The 27,778-nt window shown below is 40.4% G+C and overlaps 1 protein-coding gene across 26 annotated transcripts in view; it reads left to right on the top strand.

Moving 5' to 3' along the window:
- Nucleotides 1-27,778, top strand: part of NRCAM (neuronal cell adhesion molecule) — a 294,853-nt gene that overhangs the window by 49,959 nt on the left and 217,116 nt on the right. Inside the window, exon 1 of one of the 26 annotated variants that reach the window (XM_048836036.2) lies at nucleotides 24,262-24,422. The exons of the other annotated variants lie outside the window; for them this stretch is intronic. The gene's annotated coding sequence lies outside the window, so the exon portion shown is untranslated. Of the gene's footprint in view, nucleotides 1-24,261; nucleotides 24,423-27,778 lie in introns of those variants that run through there. 26 annotated transcript variants of the gene reach the window in all.

Raw genomic sequence — 27,778 nt, 5'->3', positions numbered from 1 at the left:
GATTTTAAAATGGCTTTGGATAAAAGATGCACAGGGCCAATTTATAAGTGTCATTTTCTCTTATGGAGGCTCTTATAATGATAACTAGAAACAAACATTAAATTGTTCCTGTTCCTTTCCCTTTCTAGATGATGATCGGAGATATGTAAAAATGTCACCCTAATGTATATTTGATGCACGCACAGTCTCATCCCCAAATGTATTAATAAAATTTTTTAAATGAAGAGATGGACATTTTTCTATGGTTGGTTATTTTCAACCATTATAACAAAGAATAATTAATTACTCAAATATCAATACAAAATTCATTTCAATTCTAATTACTAAGTAACAAATTAATAGGTAACAAACATTAAACAAAAGTAAATATTTTCTTCTCAAACTATTCACTTAAATTTAATTTAATTGTATTCTAATGAATTTCTCTGGATATCTCAATAAGATTGATATGGGTCACTATGCTGAGAAGAACTGCCTCAGGAAAAAAAAGGGAACAGACTAATTCTCAGCAGCACACCCACACTATCTCGATCTGTCAGGTCTATCCTTTATTATCATGTCTGTGATTGGAGAGATGGTGCTCTGATGGTGTACTGCATTTTTCATGATTCTGGCCCAGGAAGAAAATATTTAAGGATCTTCCTTCATTTTATGTTTAATTGCATACTACTTTGGTAAGAAACAGAGAACTTGTTAACAGCTAGGTTAAAGCCCTAGGGGCAAAGTGGAGACTTTAAATTCTCTTTCAAAGCATGTAAGATTCAGGTTAATGGAACTTGGAGATGTGAAAACACAGCAAATCAGAATGAAACCAAAGAAGGAGAAACAACAACAAAAAGAGACTGAATACAATTTTACATCATTGTGAATAATTTAGTAAGATTCTTACACTAATCTCCCTTCATAATGAGCCACATGTTCTTAAACCTAATTCCAAGTCTATTTTATATCAACCTCATGCTGACATTAAATAGAATTAATAATAATTCTGAAGTACAGGAAATAATAGGTGTGCTTTGCATTGTACCTTTTCACTTAGTTTATAATAAAATATAATTTATTTAAAAAGCCTTCCTTGCCAACATATAATATAATAAATTAAAAATACTAATAACACCTTTATAAAATTAAAAGAAGATAAAATTGAACAAATGGTTCAAACAGAAAAAGAAGAGACGAGGTACTGGGAAGATGATAAATGCAGAGCTGATGGTGTTGCTGACAATAAAAAAATGTTAAAATTAAAAAAGTTATTAATATTACCTAAAATGGATGTTGGTGGGGAGAGAATGGAGGAGGGGAATCTTATTTAAAAAATAATGCTTTTTTTGGGAGATGATTATTGTATTTTATTTAAAAAATAAACAGTTACTGAAACTGGAATTCTTAGGTGGCAGGTCTATCGGAAAATGGAAATTCTATTTCTGGAATTGAAGGCAAGCTAGGAAATAGGGAAGTAGAAAATTAATTGGTTATGAATGTGTAGCTCCAACAAGCTACGAAATATACTTTTTTTCCACAGAACTGTGAGGCCTAAAGGGTGAAGGATGGGGGAAAACTGAAAATAATTTTTACAGCACTGTCTTCTCCACTTGTACACATGACAGGATCAGCTTGTTCAACACAGGCCCTTCCATGATTGCAGCATTGTAAAAATTTTTCCAGGGACAATTATCCAAATAAGACATAGGCTTGTGGGCTGCTATACTTCCAGCCACTGGAGAGTTGTACATGAAGTTCCAAGATTGGGGATCTATAGAAGTCCCTCATGATCCTCCATCTGCTGCAAACTTCTACTCCAACCACAGACGTACGTTACCTATGCGTGTCTTCTTGCGAGGAGGATGACAGATCTTTTCTTGTCATGGTATCTTACTGGAAGGATGGCAGACCTTCTTTCTCCTCCTCCATCTCTTATTCTTGGGGAATTCTGCACCAAAATATTAAACATTTTGCACCAAAAAATTAAAAATTCTGTGCACAATATTTAAAAAATCTTCAAAATTCTGCATATTTTATTTGTCAAAATAATACAACATAATCACACCAGTTACAGTTATTTTTGTAATTTATTAAACGACAATAGAATGGATTGAGAATGGGCGTCGGGAGCATTGGTGGAAATTCCCAACCCCCCTTTGTCCAGTAATGTAGCTAAGTTTGACCCTTTATTTCTAGTTATTAGTCAACAAATATATGCAGCCATATGCTCAGTGTTACATCATAGGCAACTGAAGAGCAATTGAGGGGTGCGGAATCAAACTCACAATTTATATTGACTACTGACCATCTCCAGAAAGGTCAGTACCAAACAGTGATGAATGCATTTTGATAGGAATTTTTTTCAGTTCAAAAATTTAGACCAGTTCTTATCACTAAAACACCATGAGCATTTATAAGGCCATACTGTCCTTTACACCACTCTGACAATGTAAAGGAGTCTTAAAACTTTTACATCTGTTTTGTACTCCTGGGGGAATTCACAAAGGCAATGGGAACAATTCACTAAGCAGGCAGGCTTGCTACATTCTGAGGAGATAGGTGTGGGGTGGAGCAGAAATGCCCCAAAGGCCTGCCTCGCCATGCCAAGCATGCTGCAATAGTGAGCAAGAGGGACAGAGTGTCTCTCTCTGTGTCACATGCATGACTGCTCAGCGGGGCCTCCCATTCCAGTGGTGATTTACGTCTCTACTGACTGCTCCGGGCACACAAACCAACCTGCTTGTGCTGCCAGGGAGGAGCACATGACCGCTCTTGCAGGCTTCCCTTTGCTTCCCCATCATTTTCTCTGCAGGGAAGCAAAGAAATCTGTGGGGGACATGAATTCTGTGCATGCAGTGACACAGAATTCCCCCAGGAGTAACCTCTTAGGGTGGTGGACGGGAAGCAGGTTGCAGGACTTCTCCCATCTCCAGAGGACTTTCTTCTGAGTGGCCTTTGGGCTTTTCTTCCTTTCCAACCTTCTCCTAGGAAGAACATAGGGCTTTTCCAGAAGGAAATCCCCATTTTCTCTTCTACTCTTGAGCTTTCCTATTTCTCCTGCTCTGAAGATCTTATCTATCTCTCTGCTTTCAGTGTCCCATTTCTTCTGTGAATGTTTTCTCTCTCTCTCTCTCTCCTTCCATTTGTATGATTCTTTGCCTTCCCATTAGGAACCCCCTTCTTCATGTAGCTTATGCTACTGTTGTTGAGGTGTCAGTATTTACACATTAAGCCTAAAATTTCAGGAGTTTATATCTAGGTAGTAGAATTCGCTTGGCACACATTTGACATTTTTGCCAAAATTGGAAACTTGGATAATTTAAAAACAAATTCTGGGCTGTTGTGTACCAATCTATGCACTTGTATTACTTAAAAAAGGTGTTGTTTTTTAACTGAAATGTTGTGGGTGAATTGTCTGATGTGCAGCTCATATGTTTTGTTTTAGGTGGATAGAAGGAAGGAAAACAGACAGAAACATGGTTATTTTGTGTATGTATGATCATTTCCATTCCATCATTTTCATAAGGATTTTTAGCATGTAGCTTAAGGGCACATGACCTTCAGCTTCTTGATTAACACAACAGACCATAATGACTTCAAATGAGTGTTGAGTCAGTCAGTTAAGTAAAAAAAGATTTACATGAGCTACTATAGTCAATGGGGTCAATAATCCAATTTATAAAACATGGATGGACAATAGCAGATTTATGGTGCTCAGACGGCACAAGTGAGCCAAAGGATGTTTCTGTTTTTCTTGTACATGAGACCCGTTATGTTTTCAAAAGCTCAAAGTAGGTATCAGGCAGCATTAGATATAATTTCACAATTTTATTGCATCAGTAATAAATAGTACTACTACAGAAGAGAACTGACAACATGTATTCATTCATCCTTTTTTAAAATAAAGGGGCGGGATACAAGAAATTCAGTAAGTTGTATACAAATAAACATAACTCAGCAGCCCACATAATTATATTAAGCAGTTTTTTGTAAAACTGTGTAAAAATGTTCATCTGTATTGAGACGTCTTCTCTTTGTCAGAAGTTGTTCTGTATTTTGAAATTGAACTGGTATGGAAAATTGATACTCTTGTACCAAATGCAAATATTATTCACTAAATGTGCATGCATATATATTAAAAGGCTTATAATATTGTGCAACTAATTTGCGAAAAATCAGTATGTATCTAAGATGGGGATAAGAAATAGATGTCTTGGTAATCAGAAGGATACTTGTAGGCTAGGTCCCTCCTCATCCTTTCTGTTTTCTCACAAAGGCACCTGTAGCATCAGAAATTGGATTCCACTGTAGTGCCTTCAACCCTGAGGAGAGAGATGCAATCTGCCATCCTCCCCCAACTACAGTCTTCCTAGCCTCTTCAAGTGGTCACTGGGCTCTCCTACATGCCCCACAGCATCCACTTGGTTAAGCAAATGGACTGTCTGCTGGGGCTGCTGTGCAGTGCAGCTAACATTCATGCTCCTCAAAGACCCTGAGATCCCAGCTTCTGCAAGCAGAGCTAGATATAAACATGTTTCCTGCAGTAGTACCATCACCTACATCCAACACTCACTTCTGTTTTCAGTTCTTAAAAAAGTAAAAAGCCAATAACTAAAGACTGTCTCTTGCTAGAGGAGGGTGAGGGAGAGGAGAAAGAGAGAATAAGAGATGGCTGTCATTCTGACTCTTGGGTGGTTCTTGGATTACCATGGTTATAAGGGCTAATATAAGAACCTCGATGGACAGGTAGACACCGAGGGAAGATTGTTAAGGTGGTATAAACCAGAGTAATGAGAAGAAACCGAGCAAAAGAAAATGTTGGTTAAATGTAGGTTTGGCAGAATTTTATTTTCATTTTTTATAGTTTTGACTGATAATATCAATGTATATTTTAACCATTTTTAAAGAGTTTTGTCTATTAAAATTTTCACAATTATGGGAAATTATGTGGGGTCAATTATGAAATTGATGATAGATGTTGAGATTCAAAAAGTTAAATGTGCAAAGCATGTAAAATACAAATTGTCAACATCACCTGTCAAAATATACAAAGTATCCTTAAATCAACAACAAATCATACCTGTTTTTAGCAAGCAAGACTAATTCAAATGTCTACATCACTTGATTTTGACACTAGTAAGGTCCTAGGTTTTCCATGTTGTTCTAGCCATTGTTTTCAGCCACCAGCGGACTGGGCTAGGCAACAGTCTGGAGTGCGAGACGTTGTTGAAAGCAGGCTCAGCAAAATGTGGTTGGCGGGACATGTAGCCCGACTCAGCGACAACAGATGGACGGCAGCTGTATCCGAATGGTATCCATGAGAACAGAAACGGCCACATGGTTGGCCTCCAAAGAGGTGGGATGATTTCCTAACAAGGAGATATGGACAAGCATGGTGAAGGATGGCCAGAGCGCGAGAAGATTGGAAGACGTGTTGTGATCGGCTCAGTCTCAACTGATGAAGGACCAACAGTCTACGCAGCAGTCTACGCAAGGCCCTAAGCAGCATTTTTCTTTCTTTGTCTGTTTGTAAATTTTGATTATCATCTAGAGAAATACTTACTGTCTGTTTGCATGTGTGCAGTGAAATTGACATTTACCACTAAAAATCTAATCCTTCCAAGCCCAGCTAAATGTAAGGAAAGTGTTCGTAGATCAGCGGTCTCTTATACTGTGGAGAGCCAGCTGAGGTAAGTGTGGTTGCCGTATTGCTGTAATCACGAGAGCTAGATTCTGTAAAGCACTTGAGAATATTCTGCAAGGAGCAATGCTGCTTTGTCACAAGAGTGATCAAAATGCTCCAATAGGCCTTTTTAAATCCCCCTCTCTGACATCTATGTTTATATTAGGGATGATGGTAATGTATTTTATTTAGCTGGCATTTGTAATAAGTTTCTTGGGGGAAATATTCAATATGGTAAATAGGGAATTACCTTAAGAGTAAAATTCATGTTGTTGGTTGTGGGATTTATATTACTAATTTTTTGTGCCATGTGCTGAAAATTGATGCCTGTGTGTTTAGAAATGTTTGTAGGTATGCTAAGTAGCTGTTAATAATTATCACACTAAAACAATATTTTGTATTTTCTATGGATCATCATAAAGTTGAGCATTTAAATAAATTGAAATAGTGTAGGTATGCTTTTTGTAGAACACTGGGAAATTATACCTGTACTGTGGGGTGTAGTGAAGCTAAGGTTGGTGTAGTAGGACAGTATAAAATTTACACAGATTTCTTTTCATTGAGGGTTTGATTCAGTTCCCATTACAGTCAGCAAAAGAACTTCCCTTGATGATGATGAAAGGTGAAACTGACCCTTTTTGCTTTAGACAATAGGAACATGGAGATCTGTATATTGCTGAACATAATTCTGTGGGTTGTGTACATTATTAGCCTTTTTAATTTTATCATATTGGGTTTTCATTAAATGTAATCCACGGTTATTGTAAGAGAGAACAATGGCATAATTCCTACTGCCACATCTCTCTCATGCTTGAAATGTCAAGAACAATAATAATCTCATTAGTCCCTTTGATAAAATATATCAAATGTAAGGATTGGCAAATTGGGTCATATTCATTTTTCTAGCAGAATTATTTAAAATAAAGATCATTTGTGATTTGTTAATTAAAAATTTTAAAATGTGCATGTAAGATAGGGGAAATTGTACATGAGAGAACACACACATTTTTACTAGTTTCCAGAATTTCATCTGTGTATTGAGCTTGCTGTTTAAATGAACAAATATATGAGCACACTTACAGCAGCTAGGGAATGTATATATTTTCTAATAGGGCTAGATTCTGACAGCTTACTCAAGCTGAATAACACCTTAACTGCATGAGAAACCACACTGACAGTGGAATTACTGGTGAAATAAGATAACACTCAACATGAGAAAGTATCAGCATGTGGTTCATAGATTTTTGATATGTGATCTTTTTGCTTGATATTTAAATGTACAAATACAATAAGGATGGCATTTTGGAAACTAGTAAGAATGCAAGTTAATATGATGATGAATTATACACATCTTGCCTAATTGAAGTTTTGTGGTTTATATTTATCTCATATTCAATGAGCATTTCAAAATAAAATAGAATAAAATGGTACTTAATTATTTCATTTAATTTAGGAAAAATGCAATGGGGTCAGATCTTGCAAACATCTACTACTGGATATAATGCCTACGAATGAGAGTAATTCCATGCCATGCTTGCTACTGAGAGTATCCTTTTGGAATATTCCCTCCAGCAGGCATTGTGGATGGTAGTAGATGTTAGCAAGATCAGGCTTATAAAGTATTTTATTTTTTTCTGTAGTTCACAAGCAAAATTCTTCACCAGCTTATATCTCTGATTTTGTTTCTTACCATGTTTTCGCTAGCCCCCTCCATTCTAATAACTGTGCCAGCCTCGATGTTCCATTTGATTCCTTTGCCACTCTCATTTCTATGCTGTCCTCTTATGTGGAATGCAGTTCTCATCTTAGTCTTATGTGATCTCATAGTCTTTATTGGTGGGACAGCACAGTCACAATCAGCAAAATGATAGCTGGTACAAATTCAATATACAAAACCATAGTCAAAGATTTTTAAGATCAGAAGGGACCATTATTATCACATAGTCATACTCAGGCCCTAGAATTTCACCTAGTGATTCCTCTAATTCGATAATTTGAGGTTGAACTAGAACATGTTTTAGAATCTTTTTAATGCAGGAAGAGGAGTACCCAGGCAGCTCACTTGCTCCTAGTGTTCCTGTTACCTTCACGCTGTAATCGATGCCTCTGCAGGGTGTCTCTCTGAGTTGTGGTAAAGCAGTCTCTTGGATGTCTGGTAGCGTATTGAGGGTAGCCCCTGCTATGAAGCAAGTGCTATAGGTGCTACAAGCATGAGGCTTTTCGGGTTCTAGCCTTCAGTAGTTCCCAAAAGAATCACAGATTCTGGGTAAGTATGGTGGGTCTTGCTGACATGCTCAGGGTCCAACTGATCACCATATTGGGGGTCAGGAAGGAATTTTCCCCTGGGTCATATTGGCAAAGACCCGGTGCAGGGGGTTTGCCTTCCTCTGAAGTATGGGGCACAGGTCACCTGCAGGTTTAAAATAGAGTAAATGATGGATTGTATGGAACTTGAAATCTTTAAATCCTAAATCAGCTAGAGGCTCAGGGTCTGTTACAGGCGTGGGTGAGGTTCTGTGGCCTGCAACATGCAGGAGGTCAGATGAGATGATCACTTTGGTCCCTTCTGGCCTTAGGTCTGTGAGTCTATGTGAACTGCTTTATTGAGTCTTTCAGAAATAAACTGTGCAAATGTTCCAGGCACAAACTGACATAAACATAACACTTCTCAATTTAGCCCTTAGGGGCAGTCCAGACCAGGGCATAAAAGTAACTGAGTCCCAGTCTCTTCATACTGTCCTGCCTACCTGCAGGCTGCAACCTCGTGTTCTCCTGATGTGGCTACTGCCAGTCCCAGAGAACAGAGTGTTGCGCTCTGTCCAGCTGTCCACCCCTGCAGCCACTGCACTGCCTGCTTGTCCTGCTCTCTCTCAGTCTCTGGCTTCTTCCCTCTGAACTCTGATTGTACTTAACTGCGCCGGAGGTTATGGAGCCCTCTGCTGGGTGGTTGTTGAACTGTGCCCAGTAATAAACCAACAAATTCATTACAATACTTTGCCCTTAAAGATGGGAAAACAAACACATTCCTGGTTTCCTCTCAGATTTCTTCTTGAGAAAAGGGTCTTCCGTATATCAGAGGGTCCATAGCCTTGTAAAGGTGGTTGGTTGGGTATGTGCCAAGAAACACTCATCAAATCGGCACCATAGCTCTGTTACAGTAGGCCAGTCTCTGAATCTTCTCCTCATTCAAATCCCTCCTATCACAGTAATTTATGTCAAATGCCATCTTCAACCCTCCAAAGTCATTCACCCCAAGAACCTTCACAGGGATGCAGGAATTGCCATTCTGGGTCAGACTGTTGCTCCATTTAGTCCTCTGGCCAACGGTGGCCAGCACCGGATGCTTGAGAGGAAGGTGCAAAACCTGAATGACTATGCAGCCATGGGGAATTTTTTTTTTCAACCCCACTTTTCCTGTTCCACTTTTTGACATTTTTAAACAGTAAATGTGGAATAGTATTCACATCCAAAGATGAAAGCAAGGATTTCTTTTTGCCAAACATACAATGTCTCAGAGACTACTTTGAGCTAAAAGCTCTTTCTGGATAGAGGATTACAGTTTCAACATCTGGTAGAAAAATTAGAAATACTCATATATGGCTCCTTTATAAAAATTAAACTTTTCAGAATTAAGAGAATAAAAGTGTTTAGTGAAGGTGTGAAAAATATATGTCCCCCAGGAAAAATGGTTATTAATAATAATAATAATAATAATAATTCATAATTAATGAAAAATGGGGCAAGGAGAAGGAAGAGCAGAGCTTAAATGTCATGCTCAATAGTGATTGTTACAACTTTTCCTCTCATGTTTTACCATGTTTGTGCTTTGTGAAGGTGGGGGAGAGGCAGAGTGTGTTTCTTTACAATGTTCTGTATCATTGCAATGTGGGGGCCTCAGGCAAATGATGTTACCATTCCCTGCCATGTTGTTACTGTGCATTAGTGTGGAGTTATTTCACACTTGTACTATTCCTGGCTCAAAATTCCATTATATCATTTATAATAAATGGTAGTGGTGTTTTTAATATTCCTGTCTACCTTAGATATTGCTCCTGTGCTTTACTGAACATAGTCAAAACCAGACACCTCTTTTGCCTACGTTTGAATTTTTATATACATCTGTGCCTTTCCTAACACCCAGCAAAACAGCCCGTCTCACTTCCAATGCAAACTCAGTGTTTTGGGCTTTGATTCATGTGCCTGATAAACATACTAATTTCTTCATTAAATAGCCATGAATAAATCACAAATTATGCCCCCCCCTTTTTTTTTTCTGATGCAGGCTATTTTCAGCCTGGAAGATAATTCAGGTATCTCTAGATATCTATTCTTCAGTTCACAATGCATTTCCGTACACTGCTTTTCCGAGGAACAAAGGTGACTTTTACAGTTTCCATCGTGTAGTGACAAATAATCGTTAAAACTGACTATTAAATCATAATCAGAAATACAAGAACATAATATTTTCAGTGGTGCAGATCAGCTCATTTTGGCAAGGCTTCTCTTTCTCCCCATTGCTTTAAAGAAACATCTGCATTCATTGGAAATGTCAGAATAGCTTAATAAACACAATGAAGTTCAAGATGATTTATAGAAAACTCCGGGGGCTCTCTTAGTTATTGAAGCGTTATTTGTAATCCCCAGGATGGCATAACACTGTAGGATAGCCAGTGTGCTGTAAGTTGCTGGGGTGCATATAGTGTGATTCACATGTACTGAAAACGGGCAGTGTCAAAATAGTCTTCTCTTGATTTACTTTCAGAATATATGGGAACTTTCTTTTCACAGATATGGACACTGCTATGGGAACATGACAAACCCTCATTGTTCATGTACTTTCAGTTTAATGTATTGACCCTGCTTGAAGCAGTTCTTGCGACTGTCTGCCACCTTCCCATCTCATGGTAAATGCCTTGACTCATTTAGGGAGATTGGTCTCTGGCACGAAATCACAGAAGCCTTACAAATAAGGATTTTTCCATACCATAAGGCAAATGGTGCACTGAGCACATACAACTTCAGAACTGTAACCTTTTTAATAGCTTCTCTATTAAAACCTGAACTTCAAGGTTGACATATTGAACTGGCAGGGTTTCAATAGGTTTGCAACACAGTTTGAGCTGAAGTGTGTTATCTTTTGCCCTGATGTTACTTATGAGTTTAAAAAATGCAGATTAAATCTACCCATACAGTCCAAGCACGGGTATTAGCAGTTTGTAGTTGTGTGTACAGGACAATAATGACAATAGGCTTCTATTGAGATAATGATTTCAAGTTTATTATCAATAGTAAGAATTTTCTGTATTAGAATTATGTTTTCATTGTCTTGTTGATTTGATAGTTATTAGATTGGACTGGATATGTTTGTGGTAAAGCATAATTAGCTTTTTTGAGCCCTATTATTGGGTAAACTTCTTATCTCAGAATCAGAACAGCGCCTGATGAATTTATTTACGCCTTAGTTTATAAAATGATTTAAATAATGTAATATGAATTAATGATATCTTCTCAAATGTGCAACAGTATTAGGTAGAAATTCTGTTGCCCCTGGGGTCTTGGTCTCAAATTGGTATTTTATAAACTATTCACAGTGGACTCGGACCTCAGGCTTGCTTTTTTTCAAAGCACTATTGTATAAATAATGTATGAACAAAACCAATCTTGATCTTAAACTTAAAAACACTGGGCACTGCACACACATACAACAAAAAGATTGTCCGTGCCTCAAAAGACCTCACAATCCAAATCTATTTTAAGAGACAATAAGGTGAACACAACAGACAGAGAGGGAGCCGAAGGTAGTAATATGAAGTTTACGATTAGCATAGTGAGCAGGGGTCACAGCACACTAGGTCCCTAAACATGGTCAAGTACTTTGTAGGCATCATGACAGAAGCAAGTGTTAAGAATGAATGTGAAGGAGGAATATATAGTAGGTTTGTGGGTTTTCACAGGAGCTTCTTCTATGCCTAAGGGGGGATGCACAAGAAAGCACAAATGTGGCTGGGGGAAAATTGGTCTGACAGGTGGTGATGACTGGCAGATTGGAGGTGTTGGTTGAGGGCTTGATAGGGTGGGGCTGAGTCTTCAAGGGACAGAAATAATATTCTGTATTGCATAAAATGGAGATGCTGGATATAGTCAATAGTAATATTTTTCTAATGCTACTCTATATCCTAAATCTTTATTTTAGATCGTTGTGTGGAGTTTTCCCGTGCCTTTTGCTCTGTGGTATTGCTGAGGCTGGGTGCATCCTATAGGCGTACTATCAGCCTCAGTGTTTGGGGAGAGCATAGTTCACTTAGTATTATTGCCTCATATTCTGTGGCAGAGAGAGATTTCTCCCGGAGATTGTGCTGGAGTCGCAGCTTTGCATTGAGAGATAATATTGAGGCAGGGGAATCTGAGTGGGTGCAAATTAGTCCACGAGGCAAACCTGCCAAGTCTATGGCTTTTCCCAATACACTGCTGCATTTAAACCCTTTTTAGAGGTCTACTAAAAAACCCAACAAGTGTAATGTCTCTCTCACTGCTGGCTCTAAGCTCACTGCAGGGAGACTTTATGTGAAATTGGAGTGTGATTTGTGTGCTCACATGTTTAAAACTCTGTCTGTTTCCTTGCCATCTTTAAATTATCTAATATGGATTTCCATTTGACTGTGGTAACTCTGTCTTAAACAAATATTTTTCATTTTCATCTTCACTTTTCTCTGAATTCTCATTTTGTCAATTTCAAGTTTAAAATTTGTTGTTAGAACATTTTGGGGACTATCTTGGAATTGTTAAGGTGAGAGAAAGCACTACTTTGCAGAGGAAAAAAATGGAAATGGATTTTTTTTATTCTGCCCTTTCCAGTGTACAGTCTTAAGCTGTCATTACCATCTCAGAGTTGTTGAAAATATCTAGATATTTCCTTTTGAAATTTTTTGAATTAAGTTAAGTTTGGGGCTAGCACTAACTAGTATCTGTACTAGTATCCTGGTGATTAATGACAAGAAAAACTGCTAAGATGGGTTACCCCAATGCACTCCAGTCCTGAATTCCGCCCCCCCTCTTACCCTCCCCCCCCCAATATCTGGACAGTAGTGATATTTTAGGTTTGTTGTCCCTGTAAGGGAACAATATACAACAACTTGCTCCTTTCAGATGGAGTTACCACACAGCCCAGGTTAACCACAACACTTCATTAGTTTTGATTAAAGACTAAAACAAGTTTATTTAACAAAAGAAGATAGGATTTCGAGTGAGTACAAGTAATGAGGGATTAAAGTCAGAAATGATTACAAGGAAAAAAAGGATAAAACACTTTCTCAACTTAACAAACTAGACTTGGTTTAAGGTGAAGTTTTACCATATGTTTTCAGTATATTGCTGACCAAGTTTCAGATCAGAATCTGCTCCAAAGGTCCAACAGCTGTTTCTTTTGCCGTCTTAGGTGAAAAGAGGGAGATGGGCTGGGAGAGAGAACTTGAGGTGGTTTTGCCTCTCATTTTTATAGTTCAGTAACCCTTTGAAAAGCATTTTCTTGACCATACGCCTAGTTGAAGTTCTTTCCAGCTGAGAACAAGGAGACCTGGAATCTGGTGAAGAAAGGAGGCCTCATGCTGTTTCTTTTCATCTGTGTATGCTGAAATGCAGATTTTTTTTTTGTCGTCTTTCTTCCCCTTCACGATGCCTGATTAATCTGTTTACACTTATGTGCAACCTGAGATAAACACATATCCTTTTGTTTAAGATAGGCCTGCTTGAGCAGCTCTACCTAATTGGAGCTATGTGAGTTTGAGAATGTATGTTTGATATCGTACAGGGGGAATTTTATAACTTTACATATAATGGTGCTACATACATTTCACCATGATATTATTGACCAGCAAGTTATTAGTTTTCAAGTGATGCCTCACAAGGCATATTTTGTACAAAGATTATTACAATCATGTGTAGGGTTTGAATGCAGAGGTGCATTGGGTCACAGCTTGGGGGGGATTCCACAACCTCCTTTGGAAGCTTATTCCAGAGCATAACTACCCTTATAGTTAGGAAGTTTTTCCTAATATCTAACCTAAATCTCCCTTGCTGCAGATTAAGCCCATTACTTTGTATCTTATTTTCAGTGGACCTGGAGAACAATTGATCAGTCTTCTTTATAATCCCTTTTCATATTTGAAGACTGTTACTAGCTGCCCCTTCAGTCTTCTTTTCTCAAGACTAAACATGCCCAGTTTTTTAATCTTTTATCATTTTTACTGCTGTCCTCTGGACTCTCCAGGTCTTTTCCGAAGTGTGATGCCCAGAATTAGACACAGTATTCCAGCTGAAGCCTTGCCAGTGTTGAGCAGAGCAGGACAGTTACCGCCCGTGTCTTAATACAACAATCCTGTTAACATTCCCCAGAATATCAGCCTTTTTCACAACTGCATCACATTGTTGACTCATATTCAATTTCTGATCTCCTGTGTTTACCATATTTTGGCTTCCTTCCTTCCTCACTGTTAATATTAATTGTGTTGAGTATCTGGTTACCATTAAGCTTTTTAGTGAAGAGTGAAGCAAAATAGGCATTAAACACCTCAGCTTTCTGGATGTCACCAGTCATTACTTCTCCTTTCCCGCTAAGTAGAGGACATACACTTTCCTTCATCTTTTTCTTGCTCCTAATGTATTTAAAGAACCTCTCCTTATTGGCTTTTATATCCCTTGCTATGTGTAACCCATTTTGTAGGTTAGCCTTTCTGATTTTTTCCCTACGTGCTTGTGTTTTTCTTCTTTACTCTTCCTTAACATTTTGTCCATGTTTCCTCCTCTTGTAGGATTCCTTTTTAATTTTTATGTCGTTAAAGAGCTCTTGATGAAACCATGTTAGCTCTTACTGTTCTTCCTATTTTTCCTTCTAATGGGATTATTTGCAGTTGTGCCTTTAATATTATCTCCTTGAGAAACTGCCAGCTCTTCTGAACTCGTTTTTCCCTTAGATTTTCTCATGGGACGTTACCTAGCCGTTCTCTGAGTTAGTCTGATTTTTTTAAGCCCATTGTCCTTATTCTGCAGCTCTCACTCTTTCCTTTCCTTTGACTGAAACCTTTCATTTCATGATCGCTTTCGCCCAAATTGCCTTCAGCCTTCAGATACTCAACCAATTCCTCCCTGTTAATCAGAATCAAGTCTAAAATAGCTATGCCTTTGGTTACTTCCTCCACTTTCTGAAATAAAAGGTTGTTCCTAACACCTTCCAAGAATTTATTGGAAATTTTGTGTTTTGACATATTATTTTTCCAACACATGTCTGGGTAGGTAAAATCCTCTGTTACTACTAGGTCTTGTGTTTTGGGTATTTCTGTTTGTTCAAGAATGGCTTATCCACCTCCTCTTCGTGTTTTGGTGGTCTATAGAAGAATGCTACCATGATGTTAGCCCTATTTTCAATCTCTTTTGTCTTTACTCAGAGACCTTCAGCTGTTCTGCTTCTTCTCCTTTGGAACCAGTATATATATTCTTGATGTATAATGCAACAGCTTTTTTATCTTGCCGGACCTTCCTGAACAAGCCATACTCCTCTATAGCAAGATACAGCTTGGCCCAGTTCCACATCCAGGTGGCTGACTTTCACTTCTATTTCTTTCTGGAGCGTAATTTTTATCTCCTTTAGTCCTTGCTGTAACTCATCTTGGTTAACAAGTTTCAAACTGGCTCCTTAGCTGTCTCTTTCAGCTATCTTAAATGAGGGGTGGAGCTCACAACTTTTTAAACAAGATTTATCCTAACCCACAACAATCCTACAGCATCTGTCTTGTAACTACTGATTCTTTCATCAAGTATTTTACATGATAAAAAAAAGAAAAAGATCAGTATTAATACTTGTCAGCATCTAGCTTCATACTTTGATTTATATGGATTGATAAATAAGTAATTTATGTTTTAAGCGTTTTTGTAATAGCCATTTCTAAATACACAGTAACAACCCTAAAAATCTGTTACAGTTTAAGGCTAATTGGATCAGTAATAAGAAACTTTAATAAAGACTCCCTAAGTACATATTTGCCTAATGAATATGGACTCTGAAGGAACTCTTTGGCTCCATGATGTCAGTGATACTAATTTTTAACTGTCTTCTGTTGCAAACGCTTCCACCCAGCACACCCCGGTCTTTTAATCTGTAACATGTTAGGCTGCCAGCAGTCTGACTCACATCCCATGGCCTTACCCTCAGTTGCACATAGACAGTAGTTTTTTGAATCCACTAAAAGGTTTTATAGCATCTCTTTCATTGATGGAAACAGCAAGTTACCACACAATATTTCAGAAAAGAATGTGACCAAATACTTAAATTAATGAGTTCTAAGTATACACTTTATTAATACAAATGTAATAACAAACTAAAATTCCTTTTTAGACACTTCTAGCCAACAAATTCTTAAACTTTGAGAGTTGAAAACTCTCACTTCTAGGTTGTTCCAAAACCTAAGACATAAGCTATTTTAAAAGAGTGATATTATGAGTGATATTACAATTTTTTTAAAATTTGTGAACGCTGTTGGTATTTATAATTTCTGATTATATCTCTGTGTTCATTGTTTAAATTATTATCAGATTAATTGGTCATTGCAATGTATTTTATCATTAACATTTCAGAGTAAAATTGATTTTGTACAAGTTATTTGATGGAGAATGTGTTGCATAATTTATTTCTTCTGTGTAAGTTGTGTATGGTAGGCTGTTGGCGAAAGCATTATTTGTTAAAATGACTGCCTTACAGCTTAGAGATTTATCTAAACACCATTGAAATCAGTGGAAGGACACCCATTAACTTCAATGCCCACTGGATCCAGCCCTTTACAGTATGAACACTGGACAGGGTGTTGGCCAAACTGTGAACAGGGGCAGAAGACACCTACCTAGGACTCAAAGGGTATATCTATGCAATGTAAGACCATGCTCAAGCTTAAGTCCCCTTGTGTATACACTACAGTTGCACTAACCCAGGGTTCCAGGACCCTGTAGGGCTGAAGGGTCCAAGCCTTGCTGCTTTGTAGTGTAGACTCAGCCTTGCATGACCCTGCTCCCAGGAGTCAGCCAGAAGTATCCTACAATTCCATGGGACTATTTTCTTAGTCCTGTCTATCCCAACAATCTGAAATCCACTCTGTTGAAAACAGAAGAAGCCTCCTTTGTGAATGGCAGCTGCTCAGTGAGTCAGTGTTAACCCATTCTCTTCTGGTGACTGAGCTGCAAGCCTGCTACCAGAGAGCCTCCAGGGTTTGCAATGGAGAGCAAACTAATCAAGCCTTTTGCAAAGTGAGCTGCCTCCTGGTCACGGGAGTGCAGCCAGATTTTGGTGAATCTCTGGCACGAGGTCAGTAAAACTGTGGACTTCAGTAAATACACCAGGAATGACCACGTGAACCAGCAGATAGCTAAAAGCTGGCAGGTCTGCAGATTTTCTGGACAGGTGATCAGTGGAGGAAGTGTATTGAGAGGCTGAAGAGCAAGTTTTGGAAGACGAGGGACAAGAACTGCACCTGGGGCAACTTGCCAACCACATGCCCATTTTATAATGACTTTGCCAAGTCCTGGGCATTGTGCCGAGGACAGAGCCAACCATTCTTCACGATGACCTGGTCAGCTGGGATTGTGCCCTGCTGGCCTCTGAATCCAGGCTGGGGACTGGTGGGAGCCAGCAGCGGGCTCCCAGTCAGGAGCATGAAATGACTCTTTTAATGAAACCAGTCTCAGAGAACAGCGTGGATCAGGATCAATACCAAATTCTCCGTTCTTATACGGAAGAGCTGTTTGATCCACCTCCCCATCCCACAAGGAGCAGCTCACTGCTGATCCTGCAGAGAACTCCGTGGAGACAGAAGCTTCCCCAGAGTCCGGTAAGTGTGTGACTCAAATTAAAAATTTAATACTACGCTAATGGGAGGGATTTCTGCTGAAAGAAAAAATGTAAAAATGATAAGCCCCAGCTACCAGTGGTTGGCCACTGATGGTGGATTGTATCACAGCACCTAGGCATTCCCCACCCCTTCCTGCCCACATGGAGATTCATAAACAACTGTAAAAGTTATTTTAACTATTAAGTCACAGAGGTTTGCCAGGGTCATTCTTTTTTTCCTTTCAGTAATTAGAAATTTGCCACTCTGTAATCACTCCTATGCAGCTGCCTGTAAACAGTGAGTGAGAGAGAGAGTGTGTGTGTGTGTGTGTGTTTGGGAAACAGGAGTCTGTTTCTAAATCTAGTCCATTTAGAAGTATGCAGGTCACAAAGTCATTTCTCCCAAGAATGAGTGAGGTGTCCATTTTTTCCCAGAACTGTGCAGGTTCAAGTAAAGCTGCAGATTTCAGTGAGTTTGCATATGGCAATAACAGGGTAAGCCATGTGTGAGGAAACACAGCATCATGTTAATTCCCTCGTGGATTCTTACCCAGACCTGGATGCTGATAGCTGCTGAACCAGGAACTCCAAATAGTTATACTGTGGGGAAGGACATATTTTCCAGGCCCCCCATATAACTGATTACTTTGCTCCACTCACAGATGTACTATTTGATCATTATTTCTTTGACTATTTCAGCTATGTACACTGAAAGTTTCCTTCCAGCAGTTTGGAGTAATATCTTCCTTTGCCAATAGGGCATCACAAGGACAGTTATCATTCCAAAATATGAAAGGCTGACATAACAGAAAAAGGCTTTTACAGTGAGAGCACAATACACACCTGCCACCCCTGCATGTGGCAATTATTAACGAAAATTTTATGAAACAGAATAAAGCTTTGCATAATGGCAGGTTTCAGAGTAGCAGCCGTGTTAGTCTGTATCTGCAAAAAGAAAAGGAGGACTTGTGGCACCTTAGAGACTAACAAATTTATTTGAGCATAAGCTTTCGTGAGCTACAGCTCACTTCATCGGATGCGTTCAGTGGAAAATACAGTGGGGAGATTTATATACACAGAGAACATGAAACAATGGGTGTTACCATACATACTGTAATGAGAGTGATCAGGTAAGGTGAGCTATTACCAGAAGAAGAGCGGGGGAGGGGAAGCCTTTTGTAGTGATAATCAAGGTGGTCCATTTCCAGCAGTTGACAAGAACATCTGAGGAACAGCGGGGGGATAGAGGGGATAAACATGGGGAAATAGTTTTACTTTGTGTAATGACCCATCCACTCCCAGTCTTTATTCAAGCCTAAGTTAATTGTATCCAGTTTGCAAATTAATTCCAATTCAGCAGCCTCTCGTTGGAGTCTGTTTTTGAAGTTTTTTTGTTGAAGAATTGCCACTTTTAGGTCTGTAATCGAGTGACCAGAGAGATTAAAGTGTTCTCTGACTGGTTTTTGAATGTTATAATTCTTGACGTCTGATTTGTGTCCATTTATTCTTTTACATAGAGACGGTCCAGTTTGGCCAGTGTACATGGCAGAGGGGCATTGCTGGCACATGATGGCATATATCACATTGATGGATGTGCAGGTGAACGAGCCTCTGATAGTGTGGCTGATGTGATTAGGCCCTATGATGGTGTCCCCTGAGTAGATATCTGGACACAGTTGGCAACGGGCTTTGTTGCAAGGATAGGTTCCTGGGTTAGTGGTTCTGTCATGTGGTGTGTGGTTGCTGGTGAGTATTTGCTTCAGGTTGGGGGGCTGTCTGTAAGCAAGGACTGGCTTGTCTCCCAAGATCTGTGAGAGTGATGGGTCGTCCTTCAGGATAGGTTGTAGATCCTTGATGGTGTGTTGGAGAGGTTTTAGTTGGGGGCTGAAGGTGATGGCTAGTGGCGTTCTGTTATTTTCTTTGTTGGGCCTGTCCTGTAGTAGGTGACTTCTGGGTACTCTTCTGGCTCTGTCAATCTGTTTCTTCACTTCAGCAGGTGGGTATTGTAGTTGTAAGAATGCTTGATAGAGATCTTGTAGGTGTTTTGTCTCTGCCTGAGGGGTTGGAGCAAATGCGGTTGTATCGTAGAGCTTGGCTGTGGACAATGGATCATGTGGTGTGGTCTGGATGAAAGCTGGAGGCATGTAGGTAGGCATAGCAGTCAGTAGGTTTCTGGTATAGGGTGGTGTTTATGTGACCATCGCTTATTAGCACTGTAGTGTCCAGGAAGTGGATCTCTTGTGTGGACTGGTCCAGGCTGAGGTTGATGAGGGGAAGGAAATTGTTGAAATCGTGGTGGAATTCCTCAAGGGCTTCTTTTCCATGGGTCCAGATGATGAAGATGTCATCAATGTAGCACAAGTAGAGTAGGGGCATTAGGGGACGAGAGCTGAGGAAGCGTTGTTCTAAGTCAGCCATAAAAATGTTGACATACTGTGGGGCCATGCGGGTACCCATAGCAGTGCCGCTGATTTGAAGGTATACATTGTCCCCAAATGTGAAATAGTTATGGGTGAGGACAAAGTCACAAAGTTCAGCCACCAGGTTTGCCGTGACATTGTCGGGGATACTGTTCCTGACGGTTTGAAGTCCATTTTTGTGTGGAATGTTGGTGTAGAGGGCTAGGATGGTGTTTTCAGGAAGATCACCGATGGATTGTAGTTTCCTCAGGAAGTCAGTGGTGTCTCGAAGATAGCTGGGAGTGCTGGTAGCGTAGGGCCTGAGGAGGGAGTCTACATAGCCAGACAATCCTGCTGTCAGGGTGCCAGTGCCTGAGATGATGGGGCGTCCAGGATTTCCACGCTTATGGATCTTGGGTAGCAGATAGAATACCCCTGGTCGGGTTTCTAGGGGTGTGTCTGTGCGGATTTGTTCTTGTGCTTTTTCAGGGAGTTTCTTGAGCAAATGCTGTAGTTTCTTTTGGTAACCCTCAGAGGGTAATGGCTTGTAGAAAGTGGCATTGGAGAGCTGTCTAGCAGCCTCTTGTTCATATTCCGACCTATTCATGATGACGACAGCACCTCCTTTGTCAGCCTTTTTGATTATGATGTCAGAGTTGTTTCTGAGGCTGTGGATGGCATTGTGTTCTGCATGGCTGAGGTTATGGGGCAAGTGATGCTGCTTTTCCACAATTTCAGCCCATGCACATCGGCGGAAGCACTCTATGTAGAAGTCCAGTCTGTTGTTTCGACCTTCAGGAGGAGTCAACCCAGAATCCTTCTTTTTGTAGTGTTGGTAGGAAGGCCTCTGTGGGTTAGTATGTTGTTCAGAGGTGTGTTGGAAATATTCCTTGAGTTGGAGACATCGAAAATAGGATTCTAGGTCACCACAGAACTGTATCATGTTCTTGGGGGTGGAGGGACAGAAGGAGAGGCCCCGAGATAGGACAGATTCTTCTGCTGGGTTAAGAGTATAGTTGGATAGATTAACAATATGGCTGGGTGGGTAAAGGGAACCACTGTTGTGGCCCCTTGTGGCATGTAGTAGTTTAGATAGTTTAGTGTCCTTTTTCTTTTGTAGAGAAGGAAAGTGTGTGTTGTAAATGGCTTGTCTAGTTTTTGTAAAGTCCAGCCACGAGGAAGCTTGTGTGGAAGGTTGTTTTTTTTATGAGAGTATCCAGTTTTGAGAGCTCATTCTTAATCTTTCCCTGTTTGCTGTAGAGGATGTTGATCAGGTGGTTCCGCAGTTTCTTTGAGAGTGTGTGGCACAATCTGTCAGCATAGTCTGTGTGGTATGTAGATTGTAATAGATTTTTTACCTTCAGTACTTTTGGTATGATGTCCATCTGTTTGCATTTGGAAAGGAAGATGATGTCTGTCTGTATCTGTACGAGTTTTTTCATGAAGTTGATAGATTTCCACTCCATACAGCTTGTCATAAATATAAAGGGAAGGCTAACCACCTTTAAATCCCTCCTGGCCAGGGGAAAAACCCTTTCACCTGTAAAGGGTTAAGAAGCTAAGATAACCTCGCTGGCACCTGACCAAAATGACCAATGAGGAGACAAGATACTTTCAAAGCTGGAGGAGGGGGAAACAAAGGGTCTGTCTGTGTGATGCTTTTGCCGGGACCAGAGCAGGAATGTATGTCAGAACTCCTGTGAAGAGTTAGTAAGCAATCTAGTTAGATATGCGTTAGATTCTGTTTTGTTTAAATGGCTGATAAAATAAGTTGTGCTGAATGGGATGTATATTCCTGTTTTTGTGTCTTTTTGTAACTTAAGGTTTTGCCTAGAGGGATTCTCTATGTTTTGAATCTGATTACCCTGTAAGATATTTACCATCCTGATTTTACAGAGGTGATTCTTTTACTTTTTCTTCAATTAAAATTCTTCTTTTAAGAACCTGATTGCTTTTTCATTGTTCTTAAGATCCAAGGGTTTGGATCTGTGTTCACCTATGCAAATTGGTGAGGATTTTTATCAAGGCTTCCCCAGGAAAGGGGGTGTAGTGCTTGGGGGGATATTTTGTGCGCGAGACGTTTCCAAGTGGGCACTTCCCCTGTTATTTTTGTTAGACACTTTGGTGGTGGCAGCATAAGGTCCAACATAAGGTCCAAGGACAAAAGGTAAAACAGTTTGTACGTTGGGGAAGTTTTAACCTAAGATGGTAAAAATAAGCTTAGGGGTCTTTCATGCAGGTCCCCACATCTGTACCCTAGAGTTCAGAGTGGGGAAGGAATCTTGACACGGCTAAATTCAGTGCCTTGCATAATGACAGGTTTCAGTGTTAGTCTATATCTGCAAAAAGAAAAGGAGGACTTGTGGCACCTTAGAGATGAACAGATTTATTTGAGCATAAGCTTTCGTGAGCTACAGCTCACTTCATCGGATGCATTCAGTGGACACCTCAGTCCCTGGAAAAATCATGGAGCAGGTCCTCAAAGAATCAATCCTGAAGCACTTGCATGAGAGGAAAGTGATCAGGAACAGCCAGCATGGATTCACCAAGGGAAGGTCATGCCTGACTAATCTAATCGCCTTTTATGATGAGATTACTGGTTCTGTGGATGAAGGGAAAGCAGTGGATGTATTGTTTCTTGACTTTAGCAAAGCTTTTGACACGGTCTCCCACAGTATTCTTGTCAGCAAGTTAAGGAAGTATGGGCTGGATGAATGCACTATAAGGTGGGTAGAAAGCTGGCTAGATTGTCGGGCTCAACGGGTAGTTATCAATGGCTCCATGTCTAGTTGGCAGCCGGTATCAAGTGGAGTGCCCCAAGGGTCGGTCCTGGGGCCGGTTTTGTTCAATATCTTCATAAATGATCTGGAGGATGGTGTGGATTGCACTCTCAGCAAATTTGCGGATGATACTAAACTGGGAGGAGTGGTAGATACGCTGGAGGGGAGGGATAGGATACAGAAGGACCTAGACAAATTGGAGGATTGGGCCAAAAGAAATCTGATGAGGTTCAATAAGGATAAGTGCAGGGTCCTGCACTTAGGACGGAAGAACCCAATGCACAGCTACAGACTAGGGACCGAATGGCTAGGCAGCAGTTCTGCGGAAAAGGACCTAGGGGTGACAGTGGACGAGAAGCTGGATATGAGTCAGCAGTGAGCCCTTGTTGCCAAGAAGGCCAATGGCATTTTGGGATGTATAAGTAGGGGCATAGCGAGCAGATCGAGGGACGTGATCGTTCCCCTCTATTCGACATTGGTGAGGCCTCATCTGGAGTACTGTGTCCAGTTTTGGGCCCCACACTTCAAGAAGGAAGTGGATAAATTGGAGAGAGTCCAGCGAAGGGCAACAAAAATGATTAGGGGTCTGGAACACATGAGTTATGAGGAGAGGCTGAGGGGGGATTTGATAGCTGCTTTCAACTACCTGAAAGGGGGTTCCAAAGAGGATGGCTCTAGACTGTTCTCAATGGTATCAGATGACAGAACGAGGAGTAATGGTCTCAAGTTGCAGTGGGGGAGGTTTAGATTGGATATTAGGAAAAACTTTTTCACTAAGAGGGTGGTGAAACACTGGAATGCGTTACCTAGGGAGGTGGTAGAATCTCCTTCCTTAGAGGTTTTTAAGGTCAGGCTTGACAAAGCCCTGGCTGGGATGATTTAACTGGGATTTGGTCCTGCTTCGAGCAGGGGGTTGGACTAGATGACCTTCTGGGGTCCCTTCCAACCCTTATATTCTATGATTCTATGACAATACAGTGGGGAGATTTATATACCTCCCCTCCCTCCCCCCGCTGTTCCTCAGACGTTCTTGTCAACTGCTGGAAATGGCCCACCTTGATTATCACTACAAAAGTTTTTTCACCCCCGCTCTTCTGCTGGTAATAGCTCACCTTACCTGATCACTCTCGTTACAGTGTGTATGGTAACACACATTGTTTCATGTTCTCCGTGTATATAAATCTCCCCACTGTATTTTCCACTGAATGCATCCGATGAAGTGAGCTGTATGCTCAAATAAATTTGTTCGTCTCTAAGGTGCCACAAGTCCTCCTGTTCTTTTTACAGAATAAAGCTTATAATTTTAAACTTACCATTGTTTCTGCACTTCTGTAACTGTGGTTAACAAGGTTGGGTCCAGAGGCAGTATGAGGGCTGAAGCATCCCCTCCACAATAGGTGTTGGTTCACTTCAGAACTGTTAAATTTTATGTGTTTGAGATTCCACAATAATTAATTCTGTGCTCTTCTGCTTTAGGCAATAACCCTCTGTTTCTTGACTTGTTTTCAGGACCCTCAACATACCCTGCCTGCTGTTCTTCTGGAACTCAGTCTCTTGCCCGACATTCCTTCAAGGACAGTTACAAATGGAAATGTTTCTGTTACAAAGTTATTGTTGGTGCTCTTGAGAGGGCGTCACAGCAGGTTCAGTACAAGAAGAAGAGGGATGAGAGACTTAAATAACAGCATGCTGACAGGCAGGAGGAAAAGGTGAGGCTCACCACGCAGATGAAGGCCTATAGGCAGACAGAGTTCAAGAGAGAGCCTATAATGTCTATAATGGCTGCAAGAGCACCAGATCCTGCTGCCTCCCCCACACAAGAGCATGAACACCCTGCACCATACCCTCACTCCAGCAGTAACTTGGCTAACTCTGTGTCAGGGCTGCCCAGATATTCAGGATTCATGAGCAGCTGGGCAGGGCAACTAAATTCTGTGCAGCCTTCCTTCTTCCATCCCTCTTCCTGCCCCTCATCCCCTGCCACCAAGTGAGGGGAAAACGTGTAAAGACAGGAGAACATGGGGCCAGGGGACATGTAGTGGTATGGGTATTGTGTCAGATATGAACTATTTCCTGCCCTTTCTTTTTGGATGTGTGCTTTTGTAATGGCAGCTGTCCTGTCCTAGACCATGTTAGTGGTTTACTGTATTAAGGCATGTTTACAAATAAAGCATGTTATGTTTTTGATAGTTTATTACTAGCAGTGCATCACATCATCCAATCATGATTTGAGATGATAAAGCTAAAAACAAGTTAGGAGCAAATAAACATTAGTAAGCAAATGGTATACCTCTCTTCAGCTAGATACTGGGGGGAAAGCCGGCAGATGCGGAGGAGCATGTGGTTTGGACAGAGACATCGCCTAGGTGAGGGTCTATTAATGGAGAGTCTCTATGTCCTAGTAAGGAGGAAAGGATGGAAGATAATAAAATACAGGTAGGATTTGATGAGAAACAGTCAAATGAAAAAGAGTCCCATTCAGTTACATCATGTAATGGCAGACAGTTAAAAAGTGACAATTTTTGAAGTGCTATTATACAAACGCTAAATAATAAAATGGGTGAACTAGAGTGCCTCGTATTAAATGAGGATATTGATATAATAAGCATCATGGAAACTTGGTGGAATGAGGATAATCAGTGGGACGCAGTAATACCAGGGTACAAAATATATCAGAAGGACAGAACAGGGGCCACTGGATGATTGAGATGCTAAAGGAACTCAAGGATGATAAGGCCATTGTGAAGAAACTAAATGAATTCTTTGCATCAGTCTTCATGGCTGAGGATGTGAGGGAGATTCCCAAATCTGAGCCATTCTTTTTAGGTGACAAATCTGAGAAACTCTCCCAAATTGAGGTGTCATTAGAGGAGGTTTTGGAACAAATTGATAAACTAAACAGTAATAAGTCACCAGGACCAGATGGTATTCACCCAAGAGTTCTGAAGGAACTCAAATGTGAATTGCAGCTTACAAACCACAGTTCTGTCATTTAAATCAGATTCTGTACCAAATGACTTGAGGATAGCTAATGTGACAGCCTATTTTTAAAAAGGGCTCCAGAGGTGATCCCACCAATTAGAGGCCGGTAAGTCTGATTTCAGTACTGGGGAAACTGGTTGAAACTGTAGTAAAGAACAAAATTCTTTGATGGGATCAACAAGCATGTGGACAAGGGGGATCCAGTAGATATAGTGGTTTTAGATTTTCAGAAAGCCTTTGACAAGGTCCCTCACCAAAGGCTCTTAAACAAAGTAAGCAGTCATGGGATAAGAGGGAAGGTCCTCTCATGGATTGGTAACTGGTTAAAAGATAGGAAACAAATGGCAGGAATAAATGGTCAGTTTTCAGAATGGAGAGAGGGATCTGGGGTCTGTACTGGGACCAGTCCTATTTAATATATTCATAAATGTTCTGGAGAAAGGGGTAAACAGTGAGGTGGCAAAATTTGCAGATAATGTAAAACTACTCAAGATAGTTAAGTCCCAAGCAGACTGTGAAGAGCTACAAAAGGATCTCACAAAACTGGGTGACTGGGCAACAAAATGGCAGATGAAGTTCAATGTTGATAAATGCAAAGTAATGCACATTGGAAAATATAATCCCAACTATACATATAAAATGATAGGGTCTAAATTAGCTGTTATCAGTCAAGAGAGAGATCTTGGAGTCATTGTGGATAGTTCTCTGAAAACATCCACTCAGTGAGCAGGGGAAGTCAAAAAAGCAAGCAGAATGTTGGGAATCATTAAGAAAGGGATAGATAATAAGACAGAAAATATCATATTGCGTCTATATAAATCCATGGTACGCTCATATCTTGAATTATGGAAAAGGTTCAGAAAAGGGCAACAAAAATGCTTAGGGGTATGGAACAGGTTCCATATGAGGAGAGATTAATAAGACTGGAACTTTTCAGCTTGGAAAACAGATTACTGAGGGGGAATATGATAGAGGTCTATAAAATCATGACTGGTGTGGAGAAAGTAAATAAGGAAGTGTTACTTATTTCGTCTCATAACACAAGAACTAGGGATCACCAAATGAAATTAATAGGCAACAGGTTTAAAACAAACAAAAATAAGTTATTTTTTCACACAGCACAGACAATCTGTTGAACTCCTTGCCAGAGGATGTTGTGAAGGCCAAGACTATAACAGGGTTCAAAACAGAGTTCGATAAAGTCATGGAGGATAGGTCCATCAATGGCTATTAGCCAGGATTGGCAGGGATGGTGTCCTTGGCCTCTGTTTTTCTGATGCTGGGAATGGGTGACAGGAATGGATTACTTGATGATTACCTGTTCTGTTCATTCTCTCTGGGACTCCTGGCATTGGCCACTGTGGGAAGACAGAATGCTGGGCTAGATGGACCTTTGGTCTGATCCAGTATGGCCATTGTTATGTTCTTATGTACAGCAATTCACATTTCAAAGTATTTAATCTGTACAGCCATTGGAGACCCCACCTTTCCCCACAACCAAATTCATTATTTATCATGACGTTCAGACTTACATTGCATTGGCAATCAAGCCCACCCTCCTCTCAAGCACTGCCCCCCCCCAAATAAATGAGACAGTTTCCCCCCACAAGCACATTTGTACAGGTAGTATTCCCCCCCTTCCATTGGGCCATGCAATTCCATAATGTGAGAACACAAATCATCCCTGACTTCTGCTGCCTGCGTGCAACCACCTCCTGCAGTGATAGCTGCACTTTCTGGCTGAAAGTCCAGATCCAGTGTCCCCTTGCTGTCACAGGTCCATTTAGGGGGAATTGGCTCATGTGTGGCTTCACAAAGGTTGTGAAGAGCACAGCAACCCCAGTAATGCGGACAGCATTGATGACGTCCAAATGGGTTTGTAGACACCTTCAACATGATTTTAATCTGCCAAAAGCATATTCAACAATCATTCTGCACCTGCTAAGAGTGTATTTAAAGTTTTTTTCCCCAGGCCCCTGAAATAAGGATACAGTTTCATAAACCAAGGCAAAAGGGAGTACATAGGGTCCCCCAGAATAACAGTGTGAACAGTAACATTGCTTATGTCAATGCCATTTGGTGG

The sequence above is a fragment of the Caretta caretta genome, chromosome 1 (genome assembly GCF_965140235.1).
Source record: "Caretta caretta isolate rCarCar2 chromosome 1, rCarCar1.hap1, whole genome shotgun sequence".
NCBI classification, from domain to species: domain Eukaryota; kingdom Metazoa; phylum Chordata; order Testudines; family Cheloniidae; genus Caretta; species Caretta caretta.
This window is presented reverse-complemented; position numbering and strand designations above follow the sequence as displayed.